General features: G+C 43.7%; 1 long non-coding RNA gene across 1 annotated transcript in view; it reads right to left on the reverse strand.

The window, feature by feature from the left end:
- Window positions 1-16,344, reverse strand: part of LOC132541293 (uncharacterized) — an 88,461-nt gene extending 72,117 nt beyond the window's left edge. The window contains exon 1 of the long non-coding RNA XR_009552444.1: window positions 16,275-16,344. This is a non-coding gene — a long non-coding RNA (uncharacterized LOC132541293). The remainder of the gene's footprint in view (window positions 1-16,274) is intronic.
- Between the last annotated feature and the right edge of the window lie 1,047 nt (window positions 16,345-17,391).

Below are 17,391 nucleotides of genomic sequence, written 5' to 3' on the forward strand. Positions count from 1 at the left end.
AGTCACTTAATCTCTCCTTAGGCTCCTCTCTCCTGTCACCAGCCACACGTGTTTGTACTCACCGGTGATTTACTGGGTTCCTGTGGTCATTCTAGTCCTGTGTTTTTTCGGTTCCAGGTGGTCTCCTTTGGTATTCCTAGTTGATCTGGTAGAGGAGAGCTCAAACTCTTTTTTTTTTTTTTACTTTTTTATATTTATTTATTTTCCCTTTTGTTGCCTTTGTTTTTTATTGTTGTTGTAGTTATTGTTGTTGTCACTGATGTCATTGTTGTTAGACAGGACAGAGAAATGGAGAGAGGAGGGGAAGACAGAGGGGGAGAGAGAGACAGACACCTGCAAACCTGCTTCACCACCTATGAAGCGACTCCCCTGCAGGTGGAGAGTTGGGGGTTCAAACCGGGATCCTTATGCCGGTCCTTGTACTTTGTGCCACATGTGCTTAACCCACTGTGCTCCCGCTCGAAGGACTCCCTTCTTTCAAACTCTTTACTCACTCCTTGATTATTTCCTTAACTAGTGTTTGTTTTGTTTTGTTTTTATTTTTGAAACCAGAGCACTGTTCATCTCTGGTTTATGGTGGTGTGGGGGATTGAGCCTGAGACTTTGGAGCTTCAGGCATGAGAATGGTTATGCCTGTTTGCATATCCATTATATTATCTACCCTCCGCCCTATTTCCTTAACTAGTGTTTGGATGTTGACTTCATTATTTTGTGCTTCAACCTTTGGGGGGCTTTTAGCTGGACTCTTGTCCTGGTTCAGTTCTCCAATATTTCTTCTTATTGGTTTAACCATTCTATATAGTATGTTATGAGGTCCCTCTCTCAGTACTTTTCAAATTACTGATCACTCTTGCCTGGATTGACTTGTGTCTAAGTAAGGTAATTAAAGGGTTCACAGTTGTGGAAATTTACAGTTGTTTCAATATTATTTTAATTCCTGAGTTGGAGCTCAGTGGCTTAAAAGCCTCTTTTGTTCTTTTCCTTTCCCTGTAGACTATGGGAGCCTGGCAGCTTTTAAACTATAAGTAGGCTTCTTAGGTTAATCCCTCACTCCTGACCAAGAGACAAAGCAATGTGGGGCAGAGATAATCCGGTGGTTATGCAAAGAGACTCTCACAGCCCACCGCTAGGCCACCAAGGTGTAGATCTTCCCCTGAGTTTCTTGGTTAGTTGTCTGTCCCCCGGTGTCAGCACAGGGCCTCCCCCGCCCTCTGCCACTCTAGCCTGAGGGCAGCAGCAATGGAGACTCACAGTTGCATTTGTTGAGTCTTAGGGGAGTCCTCTCCTCCCTCCAGCCATCTTTTTGATGGAGAAACAGACTGAGGTGGTGTCTCAACTGGTAAACTGCTGGGCTGTTACCAGCCACTAAATCTCTCCCTAGGCTCCTCTCTGTCCACGAGCCACATGTGTTTGCACTCACCAAATTGTGATTTGGTGGGTTCCTGAAGTCGTTCTAGTCCTGTCTTGTTGCAGTCCCAGGTGGTCTCCTTTGGTATTCCTAGTCTGAAATCCTTTCATCACTAACGTTCAAAGTTTTAGTCAAAATAGTCGATCACATTGTAAAGTTTCTAAAGTCCTTCCCATTCTCTCTAGTCTATTGTCTTTGCAACCCTGACACCAATTATAGTGTCTGACATGGAATCTCTGCTTAATAAATGCTTAATGCATTAAAAAAAAAATTCCCCCCCACCCTTTACCAGAGCACTGTTTAGCTCTGGCTTACAGTGGTGCTGGGGAATTGAACTGGGGAACTCAGGGCCTCAGGCATTAAAGTTATTTGCATAAACTTTATGTTGTTTCCCCCCACCCTAGAAGTTTCTATTTTAAATGAAGGAGCACATCATAATTTAAACTGTGTCTTATTCTATAGAGACATGTCTGAACTTGAGTATATTTCAAAGAAAACCAGGTAAGATTTTTTTGTCTTAGGGCAGGGGTACATAGCATCACGGTTATGCAAACTATCCTGTAGTTGGCCTTCACCCCCTGACTTGCTTCCCTGAGCAGCATCTTCTCCAATTCCATCCACTTTGTCCCAAAGGACACAATATCATCTTTTTTATTGCTACGTAATACTCTGTTGAGTCTATGTCTCATAACTTTTTTATCCAGGCATCTGTTGAAGGGTATTTTGGTAGTTTCCAGGATTTTGTTCTTATGAATAAAGCCACTATGAACCTGCAGGTACACCTGTCCCTTCAGATCAGTTATTATATCTTTTGGGTATGTGCCTGAGAGTGGAATTGCTGGATCCTAAGGTATTTCCACTTGTATTTGTTTAAAGATTTTCCAAACTTTTGGAGAATCTTTGGATATTTTCCAAAATAACTGCACCAGTCTGCACCCCCACTGGCAGTGCAATAGAGTTCCTCTCTCTCCACATCCTCTCCAACACATCTCTTGTCTTATTGACGGAGCCCATTCTCGCAGGTGTGGGTGGATTCTCAAAGTGGTTTTAGTTTGCATTTCTCTCATGATGAGTGAATTGGAGCATTTCCACATATGTCTGTGGAAATTTTTTTTCTCTTTTTTCTTTTTTCTTTTTTTTTTTACCAGAGCACTGCTCAGCTCTGGGTTATGGTGGTGTGGGGGATCGAACCTGGGACTTTGGAGCCTCAGGCATGAGAGTAGAGTCTCTTTGCTTAATCATGATGTTACCTACCTTCACCCGATAGACACTTTCTACAGTGGTATTCGTGCATCTCCCTTGACATGCTGACCTGTAGTGAGTAGTGGTGGTGACCAATGTTGATGTGAAGTGGAGGAGTAGAATGCAGGAAGGTAGGAGTAAGACCAGTGGCGACAGACAAGAGGGAGGGCCCTACCGGACAGACTGACACTTGCAGCCACCCAAGCTCATTAACAGTGTTCACTTCGCGTCGGGGGAAGCAAACCCCACACGTGCTTATATATACGAGGCCCCTGCTTTACATACAATGCGGACTGCCTCAGTGCTTCATCTCTCCACAGTGAGCCTCTCCTCCTCCTCCTCTTGCTCTCTCATTTGCCTTTTCCTTCTTGAATCCCTGCCTGGACGACTGCTTAGAGTTAGAGCTTGATGGGTCCTGCTGAAACAATGATGGGGATAGAATGGAATTACAGACTGAGGTCTGACTTCTTTAGGCACTTAAGCTAAGAGCGACTAAGAAAAATACTTCATTTTTTCCCCTTTATTGGACTAATTATTAAAATACAGTTGTTGACAAATAAATATAACTTTTCATCTCCCCTTAGTAGATGTCTACAAAACACTCTTACTCTCAACTTAAGTCCTTCCCCACCATTTCTTTCTTTTATCTCCATAAGGATGAGATGTATGGAACAGATCTTGCTTTTTTTGTTTTTGTTGTTGTTAAGACTTAACCCCCAAATCTTTATTAGTAATTTTCAGTAGCCATCGACTATAGTTATTTCTGGATAACATTACAAGTTATTATTTTCTTTTTTAAATTTTTTATTAGTGATTTAATAATGATTAACAAGACTGTAAGATAACAGGGGTACAATTCCACACAGTTCCCACCACCAGAGTTCCGTGTCCCATCCCCTCCACTGGAAGTTTCCCTATTCTTTATCCCTCTGGGAGTAAGAAAAAGAACTGAGATCATGGCATCTCTAAAGAGACTCAGTTGTATAAAGACAGGCCCTCAAGACACACTCACAGTGTTAACAGTCAATATTCATTGAAAGCTTACTAAGTGTCAAGCATTGCTCTGAAGGGCTTATATGTACAAAACTATGTTTTCCCCCACAGTCTGTGAATAAAGAACTATTGTTCCTGTTTTCTAGATGAAGAATCTAGGTTAAATAAGAACTCGATTGCAAACTAAGGTGATGTGACACCAGGGTCAGTGTTCCTGAGGGCTACCTACCCTATGCTGTCTTGATAAACAAACTGTTCCTGGTAGCATAATGGTTATGCAAAGAGACTCTCATACCTGAGGCTCCAAAATCCCAGCTTCAATCCCCTGTACCACCACAATCCAGAGATGAGAAAAAAGGAAGGAAGGAAGGAAGGAAGGAAGGAAGGAAGGAAGGAAGGAAAGAAAGAAGGAAAGAAGGAAGGGGAAAAGAGTCCCTTGGAAACGCAAAACCCCTCTTACAGATAAGAAAACCAAACTGGAGGATTTCAGAGCTAGGTCTACATTCACAAACTAGCTAATATAAAATGCAAGAAAACCCTAGGACCTCCAACTTGTAGAACAGTAATTCTACTTTTTTGCTAACACTAACAGGGCTGGGGCTCTATCTGTCTGGAGTTTCTTATTCTTGCTTCCTATAAAAACAGTTCCAGGTCCTTCACAGTTTGGTCCTCTTCACTTTTGTCTGTATTTTATATACCACAGCACTGCTCAGCTCTGGCTGGTGCTGGTGCTGGTGCTGGTGCAAGGGACTGAACCTGGGATTGTGGAGCCTCTTTGGAGGTATGAGAATCTCTTTGCATAACCATTATGCTATCTTGTCTGCAGAATGCTAACTTTTCAAAGAACCCAAACATCATCTATTCTCAAGGATAAGACCAACTTAGAGGAGAACCTGCCCCAACTTTGATGAATTCTTCATTTACTTTCTTTTTTTTTTAAGTTTTAACAAAATATTTATTTATTCCCTTTTGTAGCCCTTGTTTTATTGTTGTAGTTATTATTGTTGTTGGATAGCGACTCCCCTGCAGGTGGGGAGCCAGGGGCTTGAACCGGGATCCTTATGCAGGTCCTTGCTCTTTGTGCCACCTGTGCCTAACCCGCTGCGCTACCATCTGACTCCCTAGTTCTTCATTGTCAAAATGACACACACACACACACACACACACACAGATACACACTCCTTCTTTATGTAAGAGACGAGCGCAGAGACAGCTCTACAGCACAGATGGTATATACACCACTGCACCGCTCATTGGCCTGCTTAGTGTTTGTCAAGCTAGTTCCAGGCTTCTCGGCTCACCTGGCTTGTCATCATGTGCTCGTACCAGGTCAGGTCAAGACGCTGGAACTGTAAGCAAGAACATATTTGGCAGCAGTATATCTGTCACCCCCTCTGTTAATCACAGCAAGGGAATGCTTGCCAACATGAATTTGCCTAACTCTCTGTGCTGTGCCCGGCTGCCAAGGAGTCAGGCAGGGGTGGGGTGATAGACTTGTTGTGCAAGTTGTTAATTTCTGCATTTTTTCTTTGTCTTTAGAAAAGTCTCAGCTTGTTCTGTTTCAATCAAATAAATGCATGCGCACTGATGGGGTTCTTTTTTCATTGTTCTCATGTTACTTGATAATGGAACATGCCATGAAAACAGGACAAACAAAAATAAATAGTGAACATTTTACTGACTCTAAATGTTTGACCTTCTCAATAGAGTTACATTTATTTGTTTCAGGCTCTTCATCTTCGTGATTAGGTGGCAAAAATAATGTGGGAAATTATAAATATCAATCATCACTTGAAAGATACACCTTCTAAAAATGAAACTATGTCAGGCGAGGGAGATAGCATAATGGTTATGCAGAGAGACTCTCAGGCCTGAGGGTTTGAAGTCCATAACCCAGAGCTGAGCAGTGCAGTGCTCTGATAAAAAACAAAACAAGTGTGGTCCGGGAGATGGCGCAGTGGTAAAGCTTTGGACTCTCAAGCATGAGGTCCCGAGTTTGATCCCTGGTAGCACATGTGCCAGAGTGATGTCTGGTTCTTTCTCTCTCCTCCTATCTTTCTCATAAATAAATAAATTCTTAAACAAAACAAAACAAAACACAACAACAATAAAAAAAACTATGACTATTTATTAGTAAAGAATTTTACTTATGGGGGCCAGGTGGTGGCACACCTGGTTGAGTGCACATGCTACAGCGCGCAAACACACAGGTTTGAGCCCCTCGCCCCCCATCTGCAGGGGGAAAGCTTCATGAGTGGTGAAGCAGAGCTGCAGGTGTCTCTCTCCCTCTCTATCTCCCCCTTCCCTCTCAATTTCTGGCTCTCTCTATCCAATAAATAAAGATTTAAAAAGTTTAAAAAAAGAATTTTACTTATGGCTAAACCAAATGAAATAAATAAACTGAAAGAAATCAAGTTTTTTTACATTCCATTTTCTTGGGCAGTAGTTTTCATTTCAATATTTATATTTTAATATTTATTTATTTTCTCTTTTTGTTGCCCTTGTTTTATTGTTGTACTTATTATTGTTGTTGTTACTGATGTCGTCATTGTTGGATAGGACAGAGAGAAATGGAGAGAGGAGGGGAAGACAGAGAAGGGGAGAGAGACAGACACCTGCAGACCTGCAGGTGGGAAGCCGGGGCTGGAACCGGAATCCTTGGGCTTTGTACCACATGCACTTAACCCACTGCACTACGGCCCGACTCCCGCATTTCAATATTTTTTATAAATTCCATCCTAAATAACTTGCATCAATGTAACCATTATGAATAGTAAATTATAGAAATTTTAGATTGAAAGCACCAAAGATTAGTGGGATCAATACAAAGAAAACCATTATCTTGCTCTGGTTAGTCAAAGATAATACCAAGAAATTAGCAAGCACTTGGGGAAAGTCTTATATGAAAGTTCATAATTTTTCAGAGAGGATTATCATAGGAAGAAAACCTTTAAACTAACCTTTGAGTTTTGGGTTTTTTTTTTCCCCCCTCTTTGTAGCACAGCACTTCTCATCTCTGATTTATGGTGGTACAGAGATTGAACCTGGGACTTTGGAGCCTCAGGCACGGGAGTCTCTTTACACAACCATTATGCTATCTGCCCCCACCCTTAAACTAACTTTGTCAAGTCAATCCAACCAGGTTTTCTTTGACTTCGTATCAGTTAATTTTACTTGGTGCTAACAAACTTTAAACATGTAAACGAGTATATAGAGAGGAATCACCCTTTTCTCTTTAGACAAATTGAAATAGACCACAGCTCTGAAGCTTTCCTCCGTGCAGCAGAGACCAGCTTTGAACCTGTGTCATGCATAGGACAAAGCAGCACACTATTCAAGTGATCTGTTTGGCCGGTCCCAAGATGTAAGCATCTGAGAAGTTAAATAACTTATTCATCAAAAATACGGGGAATCGGGCGGTAGTGAAGCAGGTTAAGCGCACGTGGCGCGAAGCGCAAGGATGGGCGTTAAGGATCCTGGTTTGAGCCCCCGACTCCCCACCTGCAGGGGGGGGGGCACTTCACAAGCAGTGAAGCAGGTCTGCAGGTGTCTGTCTTTCTCTCCCCCTCTCTGTCTTCCCCTCCTCGCTCCATTTCTCTCTGTCCTATGCAACAATGACGACATCAATAACCACAACAATAATAACTACAACAACAATAAAAATGCAAGGGCAACAAAAGGGAATAAATAAATATTTTAAAAATCCACGAAATTTCAGCTTGTACCTATTCCATCATTGCAAACTTATAACATGCTAGTTCTTTATGTCAAGATGTCAAATGAGTCAAATCAAGATTGAGTCTACACAAAACTGTCATATAGTGTGTGGTCCGGGAGGTGGCACAGTGGATAAAGCATCGGACTCTTAAGCATGAGGTCTTGAGTTCAAACATGTACCAGAGTGATGTCTGGTTCTTTCTTTCTCTCCTCCTATCTTTCTCATTAGTAAATAAATAAAATCTTTTTTAAAAAAGAAAGAAAGAAAGAAAGAAAGAAAGAAAGAAAGAAAGAAAGAAAGAAAGAAAGAATCATACAAAGTTCTAACTTTGGTGACGCACCTGGTTGAGCGCACGTTACAGTGCACAAGAACCCAGGTTCCAGCCCCTGGTCCCCACCTGTAGGAGGAAAGCTTCATGAGCAGTGAAGCAGGGCTACAGGTGTCTCTCTTTCTTTCTATCTCCTCCTTCCCTCTCAATTTCTGGCTGTCTCTATCCAATAGATAAATAAAGATAATAAAAAAAAAAAGATTTTTTAAAAGTTCTAACTTGTGGGGCCAGGTGATGGCGCACCTGGTTGAGCACACATGTTACAATGCACAAGGACCCAGGTTTAAGCGTCTGGTCCCCATCTGTAGGGGGAAAGTTTTGTGAATGGGGAAGCAGGGCTGCAGGTGTCTCTCTGTCTTTCTCCCTCTCTATCACTGCCTTCTCTCTCAATTTCTGGCTGTCCCTACCCAATAAATAAATAAAGATAATAATTTTGTTGTTGTTGTTGTTGGATAGGACAGAGAGAAATGGAGAGAGGAGGGGAAGACAGAGAGAGAGGGAGAGAAAGATAGACACCTGCAGACCTGCTTCACCGCCCGTGAAGCGACTCCCCTGCAGGTGGGGAGCCGGGGGCTCGATAATAAATTTTTTTTAAAGTTCTAACTTGTAAAAAAAAAATCCTGTGAGAAGACATTTTGGCATAAATAAGTTATTCTTTGGAGACAGCAAAATTTGATTTACAGTCTGCCACAATGACAAACTCTGTATCAGTATTTGTAAAATTAAATTAATGTAATGTTACCCCCCCCCCTTTATCATCAGCAACAGAAGCTTATTTCATTGAATTCACTTCCATCCCCTTGCCTGCCTGTAACCTTATCATTCTTCCCATGGCAGAGACAGACTGGCTTTTGTTCCTTCTGGGTGTGGCCTCATCCACGCTGGGTGGGATAATAGCAGGATGCACATGTCTAACCAAAGCACAGGAGCGCTTGCAAGCGTTTTTATGAGATCTACACTCCACGGTGCTTCCTGCTTACTTCATGTGGGTCATGGCTTGGCCTCCAATTGCTCCATTTCACAATCAGTCACCAGCTGCAGATTCTGAGGGACACTGTCATCAGCGTGGCTGGTCTCACACTCCTGGATCATTCTGCACATCTGACAGCAGCCTTCAGAAGAGAAGCTACTGAAAGGGGCCACGACAGATTGTGAGTCAAGAAAGTGGGTGCTGAGCCACGGTTCTCAGGATGTCATTCTTGGACCAAAAGCATCAGCGTCAGCCGGGAATTTATTAGAAATGCACATTCTTGAGCCCGACCCCAGCCCGCGTGAATCAGAGAGATTTCCTGTGTATGTGTCATCTTCACTGGAACTTCACTGTCCCAGACTGACTCTTAGAGAGATCACAGAACTCAGGCTCCCCTGTGCAGTGGGGTCCAACTCAGACCTGGAGCTCCCTCTCAGGTGACCTATCCTGACAGACCTAGCAACCGATCTTTTATAAAATTTTTACTGTCTTTATTTACTGAATATAACGAGAAAGACAGACACTTGCAGTCCCACTTCACCACTCAAAAATCTTTCCCCCTGCAGTGGTACAGTGATAAAGCTTTGGACTCTCAAGCATGAGGTCCCGAGTTCGATCCCCAGCAGCACATGTGCCAGAGTGATGTCTGGTTCTCTCTCTCCTCCTATCTTTCTCATAAATAAATAAAAAAAATTTTAAATTAAGGGGCAGATAGTATAATGGGTATGCAAACAGACTCTCATGCCTGCAGCTCCAAAGTCCCAGGTTCGAGAGCCAGAGCTGAGCAGTGGTCTCATAAAAAGTAAATAAATAAATAAATAATAAAATAAAAAATTAAGTAAAATAAATGTTTTTTTAAATACTCTTTCCTCTGAGGGAAGGTAGACTGAAGAATTTCTGAATCATGGGGCCGGGTGGTGGTGCAGCTGGTTAAGCACACACACTACAGTGCACAAGGACCCAAGTTCAAGCCCCTGGTCCCCACCTGCAGGGGGAAAGCTTCAAGAGTGCTGAAGCAGGGAGCTAGGTGGTAGCACAGAGGGTTAAGTGCAGTTGGCGCAAAGCGCAAGGACTGGCTTAAGGATCTCTGTTCGAGCCCCGGCTCCCCACCTGCAGGGGAGTCGCTTCACAAGCAGTGAAGCAGGTCTGCAGGTGTCTGTCTTTCTCTCCCCCTCTCTTTCTTCCCCTCCTCTCTCCATTTCTCTCTGTCCTATCCAACCACGACGGCCTCAATGACTACAACAATAAAAAACAAAAAGGGAATAAATAAATAAATACTAAAAAAAAGAGTAGTGAAGCAGGGCTGCAGGTTTTTCTCTGTCTCTCTCCCTTTCTATCTATCCCCCTCTTCTCAATTTCTAGCTGTCTCTATTCACTAAACAAGTAAATAAGTAAATATAATTTTTAAAAAAGAATCTTCATTAAAAAAAAAAAAAAAAAAAAAGAATAGGAAGTCGCGCGGTAGCGCAGTGGGTTAAGCACACGCGGCGCAAATCGCAGGGACCAGCGTAAGGATCTCCGTTCGATCCCCTGGCTCCCCACCTGCAGGCGGTGAAGCAGGTCTGCAGGTGTCTGTCTTTCTCTCCCCCTCTCTGTCTTCCCCTCCTCTCTCCATTTCTCTCTGTCCTAACCAACAACGACAACAAGAATAACTACAATAATAAAAAAAGGGGCAACAAAAGGGGAATAAATAAATATTTTTAAAAAACGAAAAAAGTATACTTGAACCAAAGCTAGAATTTCCCCCCCAAGAAACACCTCTGTCTTCATTTCAGTGCCTACTTGATGTCCCTGGAGAAGTGAACCCGCAGACTTGCAAGGGAGGCATCCTCCAGGCAACTGTGTGTGGGCGCGGCTGAGTACACACCCGCTTGGCCGGGAATTTCTTCAGAGCAGGTGCTGTCAGTTTTGCCACTGTCACTGAAAGAGTCCGGTGCTGCTTCTGCGGGACATCTGATTCTGAACAGCACAATTTCCTGACACGCCTACCAGCGTGAATTAGTTGCAGAATGTACAGCCAGGCACCTGCAAAAGTGGTCCTGGTGCATGGAGCTACTGGAAGGCTGCTGAAGACGAGATGACCACTGAATTGAAGTTCCTGGCGATCTTTCTGGCCACAGCTAGATGTAGGAATGATAGTGTATAGAAACCACTCACGACTATCGTGAGCATCGAGAGGCATGCATGTAGGATGTTTTCCCCCTCAAGCAAAAGTGCTTGCATTCTAGTAATCAAAGTATTCTCCCATTTAAAGTTTTTTTTTTTTTAAGTTTATTTATTTATTCATGAGAAATGATAGGAGAGAGAGAAAGAACCAGACATCGCTCTGGTACATGTGCTGCCGGGGATTGAACTTGGGACCTCATGCTTGAGAGTCTAAAGGTTTATCCACTGCGCCACTTCCCGGACCACAAAAGTTGTTTTTTTGTTTTTTTTCAGTATAGTCAGTAAAACATAGTCGTGGAGCCAGGCGGTGGTGCATCTGGTTAGGCACATTACAGCACACAAGGGCCCAGGTTCTAGACCCTGGTCCTCACCAGCAGGGAATAAGCTTTGTGAGTGGTGAAGCAGGACTGCAAGTTATCTGTCTTTCTCCCTCTCTATCTCCCCCTCTCCTCTTAATTTTTCTCTGTGTCTGTATCCAATAATAAATAAAAATATTAGGGGCTGGGTGGTGGTGTATCTAGTTAAGTGCATGTATTACAGTGCACAAGGACCGGGGTTCAAGCCCCCAGTCCCCACCTGCAAGGGGAAAGCTTTGCGAGTAGTGAAGCAGTGTGCAGGTCTGTCTCTCTCTCTATCATCCCCTTCCCTATTGATTTCTGGCTGTCTCTATCAATAAATAAAGATTAAAAAATTTTTTAAAAAAATTTAGGGATCCAGGTGGTGGCGCACCTGGTTGAGCGCACATGTTACAATGCACAAAGACCCAGGTTTGAGTCCCTGGTCCCCACCTGCAGGGGGAAAGCTGCACAAGTGGTGAAGCAGGGCTGCACATGTCTCTCTGTCTCTCTCTCTCTCTCAACCGCTTCCCTCTCAATTTTTGGCTGTCTCTATCCAATAAACAAATAAAGACAACAAAAATTTTAAAAAAGAATAAATAAGAATATTTTTTAAAAAACATAGTCCTAGTTTATAGCCTTTGAGGTGCTTGTTTGAGCTCACAGTCTTTCTTGATTCCCTTAAATCTTGAAAGAACACCAAATGAACAGTATTTAACATTCCTGAGTTTGAAATCTATGTCAATTAAGCCTGTGAGGACTAGTAAGGACAGTGAGAATTGCCCAGTGAATTACCAGGTTGAAACTGGTTTGAAATAATGTGCTCTTTTTTCAGTAAGTAAGCCTTCCCTCCCACTCTTTCCCTAGGTTCCGGGCAGCTATTACCTATGTCCTGTTTTTGTTCCAAGGCAACTCTGTCCCCCAGTTATACAAGAATTTCATACTTTCACTTCATGAAACATAAGAGAAAGGGAGGTCACTGTCTTTCTGTCAGTGCATTCAGCCCGGACATGCCTCTCCACAAAGGACCGAAGACTGCGCAGAAATTGACTAGATTTCAGAGATCGTTGGAACAGTCATTTTCTTGGTCCAACACAAAAGGAACCTCTCCTCACACCCACTCCCATAGCTTGAGGTTGGACAGGATAAAACCCAGCATTCCTCTCTGAGCTTTCTCCCAGAGACAATATCCACCCACTTTCCCTTGATTCTCACCTTCCCATTCTTGGGAAAGGGAACTGATTATTGTGCTATTTCCTGTTTATAAAGTTGAGTTGTTGGGCTGAAGGTATGGACAGACTGGGCAATGTCCATGCCCAGTGGAGGAGCAACGACAGAAGCCAGACCCTTTTCCTTCTGCACTCAAAAGAGTTCTGTGCCGTACTCCCCAAGTGGGGAAAATGTTAGCGGAAGATGACCAGAGGGCTCTGAACCCCAATTATACCAGGACCCGGAACATTTGTCACCGGGAATCTTTGTTTTTATACCATCACTGAAATACAAGAGAATCTGGAGAACATTAGAAGTCACTGTTTTGCTTATCTGAAAGGGGAGAGGAAAAAGGAAAGACACTCAGAAGTAGTAATAGGGGCTGAGTGGTGGCACATTTGGTTGAGCACATGTTACACTGAGCAAGGACCCGGGTTCAAGCCTCCAGTCCCCACCTGCAGGGGGAAAGCTTCACAAGTAGTAAAGCAGGGCTGCAGGCGTCTCTCTGCCTCTCTCCCTCTCTATCTCCCCCTCCTTTCAATTACTGCTATCTAATAAATAAAGATAATAATTTTTTAATGTAGTAATAGGTAAAGGTGTGACTTAAAGAGAAAGAGAAGGCTGGACTGTAGAAGTAAAAATGGGATATATATATGTATAGAGAGAGAGAGAGAGAGAGAGAGAGAGAATGAACCCATCATCTCTGACCTTGGGAGAACTCTGGCAGCTTCTGCTGGAGGGGCATGGGGGCACAGAACTCTGGCGGTGGGAATGGAAATGTACCCTTTATCTTCTAATTTTATAAATCATTAATAAAATAATGAAAATCTGTTGTTGGTTGTGGTTCTTGTGCACGTGCACGTCCAAAGCTCTTGGCCTGACTTTTTATTCCACTCAGACAGTGACAGAGAGACATCGCAGCACAGTACTCCCTTCACTGTACTGTACACACAGCTCCCGCCCACCTTGCACGTGGAGAGCTGTGTGCTCTGTGGTGTAGGTGACTTCCTAGTTCTATTTGTGCCGATTTATATATTTGCTTGACTTAGGTTCGTGTCTTTTGCCCATTTATTTATTTATATTTTTTTTAGCAGTCACAAAATTTGAAAGGTATACAACAGTGAAATTTAAAAAAAAAATGTTCCCTTACTTTTTTTAAACTTTATTTATGCACTTGATAGGACAGAGAAAAAATTAGAGGGAAAGAGATAGAGAGACAGACACCTGTAGCCCTGCTTCACCACTTGTGAAGCTTCCCCCTGTAGGTAGGGACCAGGGGCTTGAACCTGGGTCCCTGTGCACTGTAATGTGTGCGCTTAACCAGGCATGCCACTACCCGGCCCCCAAAATATTTTCTTCTTTTTATTTTTAATATTTATTTATTCCCTTTTGTTGCCCTTGTTGTTTTACTGTTGTAGCTAATGTTGTTGTTATTGATGTTGTCATTGTTGGATAGGACAGAGAGAAATGGAGAGAGGAGGGGAAGACAGAGAGGGGAAGAGAAAGACAGACACCTGCAGACCTGCTTCACCGCCTGTGAAGTGACCCCCCTGCAGGTGGAGAACCGGGGGCTCGAACCTGGATCCTATGGCAGTCCTTGTGCTTTGTGCCACCTGCGCTTAACCCACTGGGCTACCGCCCAACTCCCTAAATGTTTTCGTCTTATCCCATTCTTCCACATACTCAGCCCTAATCAGCATAAGCGACCTCATTACTGTCAGCTACTAGCTGTTGTTTTTTTTTTTTAATGTGGTCTTGGGTTTTCTCTTCATACGTGCTTTCCTTCAGTAAAGTAACACACACACTTCTGCATCTTGCTTCTCTTCATGTAAGGCTACACCTTGACATGCACGTTGTATGAGTAGAAAGAAGCCTACATCTCTCATCCTATAAGTTGCATAACATTTCCTTTCCTGTTTGAAAACACTTGATCCTTTTCAGCGAACATTGAGATTGATTGCTTTGCTATCAGTAAACCAAGCTGAAGATAACATCCCTATATATCTGTTTTTGTGGATATATCTATAAGATGAATTCCTAGAAGAATTCTTCCTGGAAGTGGAATCCTAAAAGTAAACCCTGTAAGCACTGGGGAAAGAGTATTCAAGTGTTTAATTTTCATGATAATTGCCGGATTGTCTCCCGGAGAGGGCTGTGATAATTTACTGTCCTGCAGGAGTGTACCTGAGCATCTAGTCTCCAGACTCTGATCAACAACTTGCATCATCAAACTTGGCACTAGCTAAGCTGAGTGATAAGAACAAGCTAGGGGATGGACTCAGTCTAATGCATGCACCGTGATACCACTGACGAGCCTCTCTGAAATCTCTATCGCTAGGCAAATATTATATAAATAGATTATATATACAGACAGAGAGAGAGGGAAAGAGCAATGAGGGAGGGAGGGGGAGAAAGAAGAGGAGTAGAGAGACAAGGAGAGAGAAAGAGAGAAAGGGGAGCATGAGAAGGAGAAACAGAAAGACAGGAGAGACACCAAGCACCACTCTACCACCCACGAACCCGTCCACCGCCGTGCTGTCTGTGGTGATCCCATGCGGTACCAGGGCTTGGACCCTGGGCCTTGTTGATGGCAAGGCAAGCACTTCATCAGATGAGCCATCACCTGGTCCCCTCCTCCAGCTGTTCTTTGTTAGTGCTAGTGAAAACTTTATTCTTTCATCCCTATTTTTATACCTCTTGTGGGTTATGTATAAGTATGTGACATTTTTTGTTTGGCCTCCAGGGTTATCGCTGGGGCTCGGTGCCTGCACTATGAATCCACTGCTCCTGGTGGCCATTTTTTCCATTTTAGTGGTTAGGACAGACAGAAATTGAGAGCGATGGGACAGACAGAGAGAGAGCTATGGAGAGAGAGAAAGAGACCTGCAGACCTGCTTTACAGCCTGTGAATTGTCCCCCCCCACCCCCGAAGGTGGGGAGCTGAGGGCTTGAACCTGGATCCTTGGTCAGGTCCTTGAGCTCCATACTATGTGTGCTTAACTGGGTACGCCAGGGCACCAGGCCCTCTGTTAGTTCTCTTTTTAAAATTTTTTAAATTATTTTTAATATTTACTTATTTATTCCCTTTTGTTGCCCTTCTTTTATTGTTGCAGTTATTACTGATGTCGTTGTTACTGGATAGGACAGAGAGAAATGGAGAGAGGAGGGGAAGACAGAGAAGGGGAGAGAAAGATAAGACACCTGCAGACCTGCTTCACCGCCTGTGAAGCGACTCCCCTACAGGTGGGGAGCCGGGGGCTCGAACCGGGATCCTTAAGTCTCTCAATTTATCTCTGTCTCTATCTAAAATAAGTGAATAAAAGAAAGTAATTAAAAAAATAAATAAAAGGAAAAGCCACCAAACTGCCTGCCTTGAATCACTCTCATCTGGCCATCCATCTATCACACTCACAATGTGAAGGGGAAGGAAAAGGGTACATTGAACTGTTAAAAATATATATAAAACTGTTAAAGGGCGCAAGGACCGGCAAGATCCCAGTTAAAGGCCCCCGGCTCCCCACCTGCAGGGGAGTCGCTTCACAGGCGGTGAAGCAGGTCTGCAGGTGTCTGTCTTTCTCTCCTCCTCTCTGTCTTCCCCTCCTCTCTCCATTTCTCTCTGTCCTATCCAACAACGACGACATCAATAACAACAACAGTAATAACTACTACAACAATAAAAACAACAAAGGCAACAAAAGGGAAAATAAAAAAAATAAAACATTAAAAAAAAACTGTTAAAGGGTGAAGTGAATGAAGTGAAATGTTAGACAAAGCCAAGGTAGATTTTCCTGAGTTACTGCCTACAAAAAAAAAAGGAAGGAAGGAAGGAAATGAATCACTTTAAATTTTCCTCTACCCTGTGAGGTGGGGTTATTGAAGTGGTAGAAGAAAGAAGGCATTCTTACCTCCTACAATTGCCACCACGCTGCCAGCAGCCTGTGGTCACTGCAGCCCAGAACTGCACCTCCTCCCCGTGTACCAAGCCCTCTGGCTCTCCCCACCGGTATCTAGGCAGTCCTTTTTTTTTTTTTTCCTTTTCTCTCTCTCTCAAAGTTAATTTATTTTTATGAGAGAGTGAGAAGAAGAAGAAGGAGAGGCCAGAGTACTGCTCACCTCTGGCCCCTGTAATGCCAGGGATGGAACCTGGTCCCACGCACAAGCCAGTGCTATGCTCTACTGCTGAGTGTCTGCCCAGCCCTCCTGACGTTTCTCTCTTTTTGCCACCAGGGTTATCACGGGGGTTCGTGCCTGCACAGCCCAGCCGCCACTCCAGCTGCCACTCCCAGCAGTTGTCGCGTTTTCCTTTCTTCCTTTCTTTCTCCCTTCTTTCTCTCCTTCCTTCCTTCCTTTCCCCCTCCTTCTCCTTCTTCCTCTCCTCTTCCAACTTCTCCTCCTTTTTGTTCTTTTCCTTTTTTGATAGAGGGCGAAGGGCAGAGAGAAACAAAGAGGAAGGGGAGGTGGGGGGAGAGAAAGAGAAGGCGTAACACCTGCAGCGCTGACCCACGGTATGAAGCTCCCCCTCCACGCCGCAGGCAGGGACAGGAACTTGAGCCCCGGTCCTTGTACAACGTCACATGTGTTCACTAGTGTGTGAGCTGCCCCCCGGCCCCCAGCCCCTTATTGCTAGATTTCTTCTAGGCAGGGAATGGGGGGCATCCAGGACACAGTGATCCAGTCTACTGACAGAAACCATTAGGGGCACCAGGCAGTGGTGCTAAGTACAGCACACATTATAGTGCAAAAGGACCCGGGTTCAGGCCCCTGGTCCCCACCTACATGGGAGAAAGCTTCACACGTGGTGAAGCAGGGCTGAAGGTGTCTCTTTATCTCTTGCCCTCTCCATCTCCCCTAAAATTTCTTTCTGTCTCTATCAAATAATAAATAACGTCATATATTAGATTATGCATACTATATATAATATATATTAACTTTATTGCAGGGGACAGGCTACTGTACAGTTGTTGACACGTGGGTACAATTTTTATTTATTTATTTATGAGAGGGATAGGAGGAGAGAGAGAG

This window comes from Erinaceus europaeus, chromosome 11 (genome assembly GCF_950295315.1).
Source record: "Erinaceus europaeus chromosome 11, mEriEur2.1, whole genome shotgun sequence".
Classification (NCBI taxonomy): Eukaryota; Metazoa; Chordata; class Mammalia; order Eulipotyphla; family Erinaceidae; genus Erinaceus; species Erinaceus europaeus.